Below are 10,303 nucleotides of genomic sequence, written 5' to 3' on the forward strand. Positions count from 1 at the left end.
TTTGTAGTTGTATCTGTATCTTCTAACCTGTTCCATTCATCTTCAGGTCTGTTTTTGTGCCAGTACCATGCTGATTTTATCACAGTGGTTTTGTAATACAATTTTAATTCAGGAATTGATGCTTCCTGCCTTTCCCTGTTTCCCAAGATTGCTTTTGCTATTCTAGGCCTCTTCTGGTTCCAGATGAACTTTAGGAGTGTTTTCTCTAGACCTGTGAGGTATATAATGGTATTTTAATTGGGATTGCTTTGAATCTGTACAACAATTTTGGTAGTATGGCCATTTTCACAATGTTGGTTCTTCCTATCCATGAGCAAGGAATATCTTTCCATTTTCTGATATCTTCTTCGATTTCCTTTTTCAGAGTACTGTAATTTTCACTGTATAGATCTTTTACTTCTTTTGTTAGACTGATTCCTAAGTATTTTATTCTTTTATATGCCATTGCAAAAGGTGTGATTTTCCTAATTTCTCTGTCAGTCTGTTTGTTACTTGTGTACAGGAATGCTATTGATTTTTGAGTGTTAACTTTGTATCCAGCCATGCTACTGAATTTGGTTATTAAATCCATGGCCTTTTGGTGGAGTTTCTGCGGTCTTCTTTGTAGAGAATCATGTCATCTGTGAATAATGATAATTTCACTTCTTTCTTTCCTATTCTTATTCCTTTTATTTCTCCCTCTTGTCTAATTGCTCTAGCCAATATTTCCAGAACTATATTGAATAAGAGTGGTGACAGTGGACATCCTTGTCTTGTTCCTGATTTTAAAGTGAAAGCTTTCAATTTTTGACCATTTAGTATGATGTTAGCTGTTGGTTTATCATAAATGGCTTTGAACAGCTTGAGGTAAAGACCATCTATTCCTATTTTCTATAGGGTTTTCATCATGAATGAGTGTTGGACTTTATTGAAGGCTTTTTCTGCATCAATGGAGATGATCATGTGATATTTGTCCTTGGCTCTATTCATATGGTTATAACATTTATTGATTTGCAAATATTGAACCATCCCTGAATTCCTGGTATGAATCCCATTTGGTCGTGGTGTATAATCTTCTTGATGACTTGTTGTATTCTGTTTGCTAGTGTTTTACTGAGAATTTTTGCATCTGTATTCATTAGGGAGATTGGCCTGTAGTTCTTTTTTTTTGGTTGGATCTTTCTCTGGTTTTGGTATCACCATAATACTTGCCTCCAGGAATGAGTTGGGGAGAATTCCTTCCCTTTCAATTTCATTAAAGAGTTTGAGAAGAATTGGTATTAAATCTTCCCTAAATCGCCTGTAAAATTCAGCTGTGAATCCACCCAGACCTACCCTTTTCTTCATTGGCAAGTTTTTAATTACATTCTCAATTTCACTGGCTGATACTGAGTTATCTAGAATTTTTAGATCTTCTTCATTCAGCTTTGGTAATTCATATGTATCTAGAAATCTGTCCATTTCCTCTGTGTTTTCCATCCTCTTTTCAAAGCAGAGAAGCAATTAAACAGAGGGAAAAAGGAGGATCTAACAGCAGGAAAATAGCATGATAAAGAGAAGCCAGTACATATCCATCAATTTAAATATATGTAAGTTATAACCATCACTGTAAATGGTCTCAATGCACCAACCAAAAGAAGCATCCTCTTTTCAAAGTAGGTATTGATGATCTTCTGAATTTCTTCAGGATCTGTAGTGATTTCACCCCTTTCATTCCTTTTCATGTGTATTTCAGTTTTCCTTTCCTTTTTTAAATAAGGTTGGCTAGAGGTTTATTCATTTTATTTATTCTTTCAAAGAACCAACTCTTTGATTCATTAATTCTTTATATTTTTCTTTAGTCTCCATTGCATTAATTTCTTCTCTGAGCTTTACCATTTCCTGCCTTCTTTGGGTTCTGGTTTTGACTTGGTCTTCTTTTCCTAGGAACTTCAGGTGCAGCATAAGATTGTTTATTTCTACTTGTTCTGTTTTCCTAAGGTGGGAGTTCACCGCTATAAATTTCCCTCTGAGGACTGCTTTCATTGCATCCCATAGGTTCCTATAGGTTGTATCTCCATTTCTGTTTGATTGTAAACAGTGTTTAATCTCTACTTTGAGTTCATCTGTGCCCCATTGGTTGTTCAGGAGGATGTTATTTAATTTCCAACTGTTTATGGAGTTTCTGTATTTTCTTTTGTCATTAATTTCCAATTTCACTGCACTATGGTCTGATAGTATACATGGGATAATTTCAATTCCTTTGCATTTACTTAAACATGTTCTATGTACTAGTATACAGTCTATGAAGCCGAACCTTCAACTGACAACCGGTAGTTTTGTATCTTTTGACCAGTATCTTCCCAATTCTCACCATACCCTTGACTTCTGGCAATTATCACTCTATTCTCTACTATAAGTTCAATATCTTAGATCCCACATACTAGGAAATTTAAATGAAAATATCTGAAAGTGGTATTTTTAAAAGTCAAACTGTATTAATCTGAAATGAAATCTAAAGTATATATTTTCAACTAACTTTTACATCATCTGATAATTTTATTAAACCTGTCAGAATATCTACTCTGTACCTATGAATGGAAAGTAAATTTGAAAGAGGTACTTGAAATCCAGTTATGAATCCATTTTGAATAACTATTTTCAAAATAGACATACAGTGGACCCTTAACTTATGAACTCAATTCATTCTTGAGGGCTGTTTGTAGCTCCGGTTGTCAGTTGAAGGTTAGGCTTTTCTATCCAGCCTTGAAAGTCTCTCTTCTATATACAGGCAGATCTTTGACCTGAGACTATCTGTACAAGCAGTCATCATTTTGGTCATAACTCAAGACTTTGGTCATAAGTTAAAACTAAAATTCTGGTCATAACCCAAGTTGTTCATATGTCAGGCCCATCATAACTCGAGGGTCCACTGTCCTGCCACTTAAACATTTGATATCAGTGTGTATCAAGTTCTAATCATCTGAGAAACATAATGGCTTTCTATTTTGAATGGATTTGAATAAAGGAATCCTCTTTATTAAAGTGTTTTTCCATATGGAAGCAAAAAAAATAAATTTAAAAAGTAATGTTTGTGTTAAAGTAGAATTCCAGTGTGGCAATTCCAACTACTAAAATCACTACCAAGAAGGGCTGCAAAATTTCTACCTCTTTAGGTTTTTAAATATTACATAGATTATGAACATCTTGCAATTATTTTATGTAGGGATATGGGAACTACATGATGATATCTGCAAGTGCTTCTTTCAGATATAATTAGTAGCTCTTTATAAACTTCATTTACAAGATAAACCAGGAATGACAAACACATGCCTGCTCATTTGTTCAGTGCAGACCATACTAATCCATCAGAGTGTTCCTCTTTACCTAGTCCAATGAAGTCTCATGAGTCAACATAGAAGAAACTTAGTGATTTTGGCAGATGGCCACATGTCTGTGGGGTATAGATGTAGTGGTCACATAATTACTGAATACAAATTTGACTTGATAGTCACATAACTAAATTCAGTTGAATACAGAGAATTCTGTCTGAACACACATGCTGTGCATTCAAATTCTGAGGCTGAGAAGTATTCTGATGGTAGAAGTGTCATAACACTTATACTTATTTAGCAAAAATAAATTTGTACATCATTGAAAGTAGTATTCATAAAGAGAGTTAAAATTTGAAGGCACTGGTAAAAATTGTACTTTACTGAGTAACTTATTTTCTACAAGAAGTTTAATTTTTTCATATTTTGTAGATTTTTTAATGAGGAATCTGATTAAACACGGTGGAGTCAAAGTATTTTAATTAAATTTCCCTCCATATAAACCTGTAGGATGTTATAACTAGGTAAATTGATAAGGAGACTTAACTACATTCAAAGTAGAGCAGGAGTAATCAAATACAACAAACAGTGACATTACTTGAACTCCTAAGTCCTGCCATGTCTGGAATAAGTTCATTGTTGGGATTTTGTTGTATTGCTCTTTTTTACTTATTGCATTTTAAAATGCAATATACAACAAAAAGAATCTCCAGTAATACATTGTTATTATATAAAATCCATACATAACTTGATAAAATAAAAGAAACCGAGGGCTGTGGTGTAACGAACTCAGTGGCACAGTATGTGCTTAGCATATGCAAGGCCCGGAGTTCAACCCCCATCACTACCAAACCAGGGGTAAAGAAAGAGAGAGAGAGAACAAGAGAATGGAGAACAAGAGAGGAGAAGAAAAATCATATCTGACATATATAGAAAACTGCATGCATCAAACTATTCTGTTTTATATATTGTATTCACAAAAAACAATGAAAAAGATTCCACTGGTATGGATCTCTCTTCTACAACAAAGTAATTGACACCCATGGAGATGAGAAATTCCTAAGATTACAAAATTAGTAGAGTGGAAAACTGGCCATTGAACCCAAGATTTTTAGCTTTAGAGACCATCCCTAGGGTCTTTTTCCTCTCCTATCACTCTATCTTTTATTATTAGGTTTCACACTAACATGTGATATTTAATTTTGGAGTCTGGATTACTTCACTTAACATGACGGACAGATCGTCCTTTTAATCAGTAGGTTATTCTACTTCTCTGCCTAAGGATGAATAAGTATACAAACATAAATCCCAGTTTTATATTTTTGCCACAGATGCGCAACTTATCTCAGATCTTGCAAATATAAACACAATCAGATACTGGTCCACATTGTTTTAAACATAAATATGGAAAGCAGGAATACATAAAGAAACTTCCTTCCCTGAATTTTCTGAGGGGAAAAAAGAATGATGTAGTGAACAATACTTTCAATACACCTGTAAGAAACCCCAGGGTAAGTTTTATATAGCTGCTATTTAGCATCTTTCAACCAAAATTGAGGATTTCAGGACAAATGGTAATTAAATGAGAAACCATCTATTCTCCTAGAGCAAAAAATAATACCCTTCAATCATAAGTAACCTAGTTCTATCCAAGAAAAAGTGTAGTATATCTAGAAGACAACATGAGTTTAACAGGTTTAGACATCTACCTTCATGAGTATTATTTTACATTAAGGAGTTGGTAAACTCTTAGAAGCATTGTTGTGTTAGATTCACTCTTAGATTAGAATGCTCATATTTTTCAAAAAAAGAGAGAGAGACAAAGAAGAAAAACCTGAAATATTTATGATTCAATACTGAAAACTGGGAGCCTAAGTAAGATCCTTGCCCAGGAAAAGAACAAAGAACTCTCGATGTTCACAAAGGGTGGACCACAGAAATTGACAGTAGACCAATGCATAGAGCCAACAAGCATTGAGAAAACAGTTCTTGGCTAAAAGGGCTAATCGGGGACAGCGCCCCTTGCTTCTTTAAAAGAAAGCATGGTTGGGATTATTTTTCATAGAAAAATCTTCAAAATATGCATTGCCAATTGTGAGAAATACAACTTCCTGATAAATACTCTAAGATGCACTAGGTAAAAAATTAACCAGAGCCAAGTCTTTGAGACAACCTTTCATACAGTCATCAGATATAAACCAATTAAACAAAATAAAACATCTGTTAAAAATAATTACCTTGGTTGAGAAGTAGTTGATCGTGGGCTACAATAAGTTCTGACAATAATTAGATATCTAGTGAGTCCAGCTGTCAATTAAATTCAGTCCTTCATTGTGGTAATGAAACTATCTGTTCTATTTTTTTCTACTTAAGGGGATATGATCTGAAAATTGTTTTGCATCTGTAAGTTCAAGTTAAGAATAAGAGAAGAGTTGGCCAAATTTTTCCCTGCTTTAGAGTATGTGGAATTAATATTTTATGGGTCAGGGCACCCTTTCTTGCTTGTGCTACTTTTTCTAGGTGTATTAAGAGTAAAACTATATGTAAACATCAGGAGACAAAGTTTTTATTGAGGTTAAACAGGTTAGCTACTTATTGTACTAAGGGTCAACAGCGGAAAGAAGAATAAAGATCTGAAAAGTATTATATAGCTCTTAAAATTCTCTGTAAGGTTTTTATAAGTATGTTAGTGATCTATCTTATGCTAGCTGTACCTAAATCCTATTGACTTTATTTCTATTTTATTTGCTTTTGTGTTTTTAAAAAATTTACTTCATTTGATTATGGTAAGAGCATTTAAATGACATCTATTCTTTTAACAAAATTTTAAGTGCATTCTTCTCCTATGCCTGTGTCATTCCAGTTATTTAAAGCTTGTTCAACTTGCTTAACTGAAGAAGAATCATGTAGCAATGATTTTTCTCTTTCTGGCTTATTCCACTACAATAATGCTCTCAATGTTTATCCATGTTATACTATCGGTCAGAATTTCTATCTTTTAAAGACTGAGTAGGAAAGTAGAGAGTAGTAGCAATGTCCTTTAAATTTTTCAGAGAATTATGAGGCCAATTCATCCTCGGCTTTCCCTTATTGGAGGTTATAATTAGTTACTTTACCTCCATACTACCCATAGGTCTCTTCAGACCACCTATTTCCTTGTGATTTACTATTGGTGGCTGCATGTTTGTAAGAATATATTTGTTTCTTTAGATCATCCCATTTGTCAGCATTGAATTATTCACAATTATCTCTAATTTTTCCTTTTTATTTTTATGGTACCCTCCTATTGTTATTTATGATTTCATATACTTTTTCATTTTTCACTTAGTTCACATGAGGATTTTTCAACTTTATCATTTCAAAAAATAAAGCCCCTTTTAGTTTCATTGATTTTTTTCCTACTGTTTTTCTATTTCCTTCATTTCTTCTGTAATCTCGCATTATCTAATTTTTCACCTACTAGCTTTGGGTTTAGTTTGTTCTTTTTTTCTGGTTGCTGGAGGTGTAAAGGTAGGTTTTTATTTCAGTATTTCTCTCTGTGAATGTGGGCTCCATCCTGGCAGCTGCCCTGGCAGCATTGCTTTTGCAGTGGCTTACAAGTTTGGGTATGTTGTGTTTTCATTTTCATTTGTCTCAAGGCATTTCCTAATTTCCTTCTTTATTTTTTCTTTGGACCAATTAACCCTTCTACTTTAAGTTTTCCTTTTACTATTGATTTATACTTTCATCCTACTAAGACCAGAAAATATACTTTATATAATTTCAATCTTACTTTGTTTCATGACCTCACACATGATCCACTTTGGAACAATTGGTGTGTGCTTAAAAAGAACAGGCATTCTGCAAATGCTAAGTGGAGTGTTCTTTACATGTCTGTTAGGCATTTATTTATTTATTTATTTATTTATTTTTATTTTTTGACACAGGATCTTACTATTTAGTTCAAGCTGGCCTCAAACTCATGGCGATCCTCCTGCCTCAGCCACCTGAGTGCTGGGATTACAAGCGCACATCACCGTGCCTAGTTCTGTTGGCATTTAGTTTAAAGTGTTACTCAAATCTTCTGTTTCCCTATTGATCTTCTTATGGATGGTTTGTCCTTTATTAAAAGTAGAATATGGGAGTCTTCCACCATTTTTTTACTGCTATCTATATATCTCTTCAGTTCTGTCAATACTTTCTATATTTAGGTGCTGTTGCTGGATACATATATATTTGCTTAGTGATAACTTAGCGGTCCAAGGGCTCTAAGCTCAGACTTCCCACTGTTTGAACAACAAAGTTTAAAAAAAAACTGTTGGGTGTTTGTAATTTTTTGAGATATTCAAATGGAAAATCTGGCTTGAAAATCTTGCACTGCCCAAAAGTGAGACACCCTGTCTAGAAGTGGACACAAAGGGGTGATACTTCAGTCTAAGCACTGCTCTCATCCAAATTTTTAGTGAGAAAAGGTGGAAAAAGACCAAAAGAAAAGACCCCAGAAAGTGCATTGCCAGCAGTCATTATGGAAAGAGCCTCTCTTTCTAAAAAATAACACTTTTTCTCCTCCAGTTTCTCTCTAGCTTCCAGTGTGCCAGGAAGCCTCCAAGTCAAGGTAAATTACCTGAGCAGAAGGTTTTAAATTTAACTTACTCTATTTTGTTTTGGTATTTAATGTACTGCATTTATGCTTTTAGACTTTTGGGGGATATTTCTACAGAGTAGGGCTGTTAAATTTGTGTGACAGTCCTGAAAAAATTAATTTATAAGGATAAATTTGGGACCTCATGGAAATTATTTGGTTTTCCATTATTTCTTATGGAAAAAGCAGGTTCAGTTCTTGAACTTTTTAGTGCTTGAACATGAATTTGGAACAAATTGAGTTCAACAACTATAGTTTATCACTGTAGTTGTTATATTTTCTTGATGGATTGACCTTTTGTCTTTATAACATGTCCTTCTTTGGTTTTTCTGATAACTTTTGATGTAATCTATTTGCTGATATAATTTAGGAACAGCTGGTTTCTCCTTTGGTTTCCACCTGCATGGAATATTTTTTATATCCTTTAACTTTCAAACTATGTATGCCCTTACATCCTTAATGACTTCAAACTCATAAGAGTTGGCTTTGTCCTATCCAACCACTGTGTGCTTGCTGATTGGGGCATTTAAAACTTTACTATTTCCATTTGTTAGTTGTTTACCATTAGGCATGTAGTTCTGCTGTCTTCTCTCTGTGTTCCTTTATATTTCATTGCTTTTTTTTTGTATTGATCTGTTTGGTTTCTTTTCTTTGACTAATTAACAGAGATACTCTTGTGCATGGTATATAGCATTAACTATCCCAGGTACTCAAGTACTCAACCAGGTAATATTTTCAACTAGTCATTTTAGATAACTAGTTCTGATTAGCATCTGACAATGGTGGGGGAATCAGCCCTGAATATAAATTGAAACATTTTATAAAGACATAAAAAAAGGTGGAGAAGGAGCTCGGGGTTTTTGTTTGTTTCTAAAAAAGGACTCTGTGAAAGACACAAACATAATCCTGGACTTGCCTCTGAATTCTAGAATCTCAAAGTGAATGAGATCAGCGCAAAAATCATTGCTCGGTGTGTCCTGTTCTCTTTGGCTGACTGACTTGGTTTCATGGAAAACCTGTGATCCAAAAGTATCTAAGGTCATGTTTGAAGAGATTTTATTATTGATGACTCTAAATAAGGAGTGAATCATCAACTACAACTGCCATGAGGATGATAATATTTAGTACAAATTGTGTCACTTGTACTGTATGCTGTTTCTAAGATCTTGCCCATCATTCCAAAAGAGCTCAGAACACCGAAATACAGTCCTGGGTTTTTAGCCATGTCATCCAAATTAGACTGACTGTATAAACGAGCTAAGGGACTGCAACAGGAATTACTGGTAGGAAAACTTAAAGCATGATTTGTAACACTGAATCACTGGAACAGATTGTGCTCTTAGCTATGCCACTTGGCAGAGTACTCACTCAGAGCAATGCGACACTCTGTAAAGCTAGTTTTCTCTTTGTAAAACAAGGATAATAACTTGTACTCTTTCCTTCTAGGAAACAGGGTGAACCAATGGCACACATGCTGCAGCAGGCTGCTTGTATCATTTGAAAGCTCTAAAAGCTTCACTATCAATGCCTTAGGAGATCTGCACAAACCTACAAAAAATGTGTGAGAAGAAACTTCACAGATCTTCCAGCAATACTGTAACATGAAAACCAGACTTCAGGAAATTTTTTCTGATGACACCCTTTCAAATATAAATTTATGTATCATCTCATAATGTATCTCCATGACAAGCTTGTTGACATTGGAGTAGCACAATGAAAACCCCTTCTAGTTTCAAAAGAATATTTACTAAACTTATTCTAGTCCCACCTAACCAAATTTGAAACTAGAAATACCTATATGGAAATTCACATAGTCCCAGATTAACAAACCAATCTCCACCTTAATTATTATTATTTCCTTGAACTACTTTACATCTCAGAATATATGACTGAGTTGCTATGTTTTGCAAACTAAATAAATTTTTAAAAATGTGGAGCACTACAATCAAGTCCTGGTTAAATGGATTAAAATTACTACCTTAAAATACTGTGAGTTGTGCACATAAACACTTAAATCCTACCACTGCATTTTAGTCCCTTGAAAAACACTCCGTTTTAAATGTATCATTGTCAAAATGGATCTATCTAGTCCATAAGTCAAATATAATTATCAAATTTTCTCAATAAGTAGGAAATTAGAAAAACCTTTAGGAATATGGTATAACTCATTGCCTCTGACCAGTACTGATTATATAACTATTCTTATAACATATGGGGAATTCAGACAAACAAGATTAGTACATCAATAAACATTATTATAAGAATATGTAAAGTAAGGGCTCCTGGATCCGAGAGTGGGCCGGACTCATACCACCGCGATTCCCAGCCGAAAAGCGCACACAGAGCCAGGTAGGCCGCACCCAATCCCGGAGGCCAGGACGCGAGAACAAAG

Source organism: Chinchilla lanigera, unplaced genomic scaffold (genome assembly GCF_000276665.1).
Source record: "Chinchilla lanigera isolate Chin_1 unplaced genomic scaffold, ChiLan1.0 scaffold00033, whole genome shotgun sequence".
Taxonomy (NCBI): Eukaryota; Metazoa; Chordata; class Mammalia; order Rodentia; family Chinchillidae; genus Chinchilla; species Chinchilla lanigera.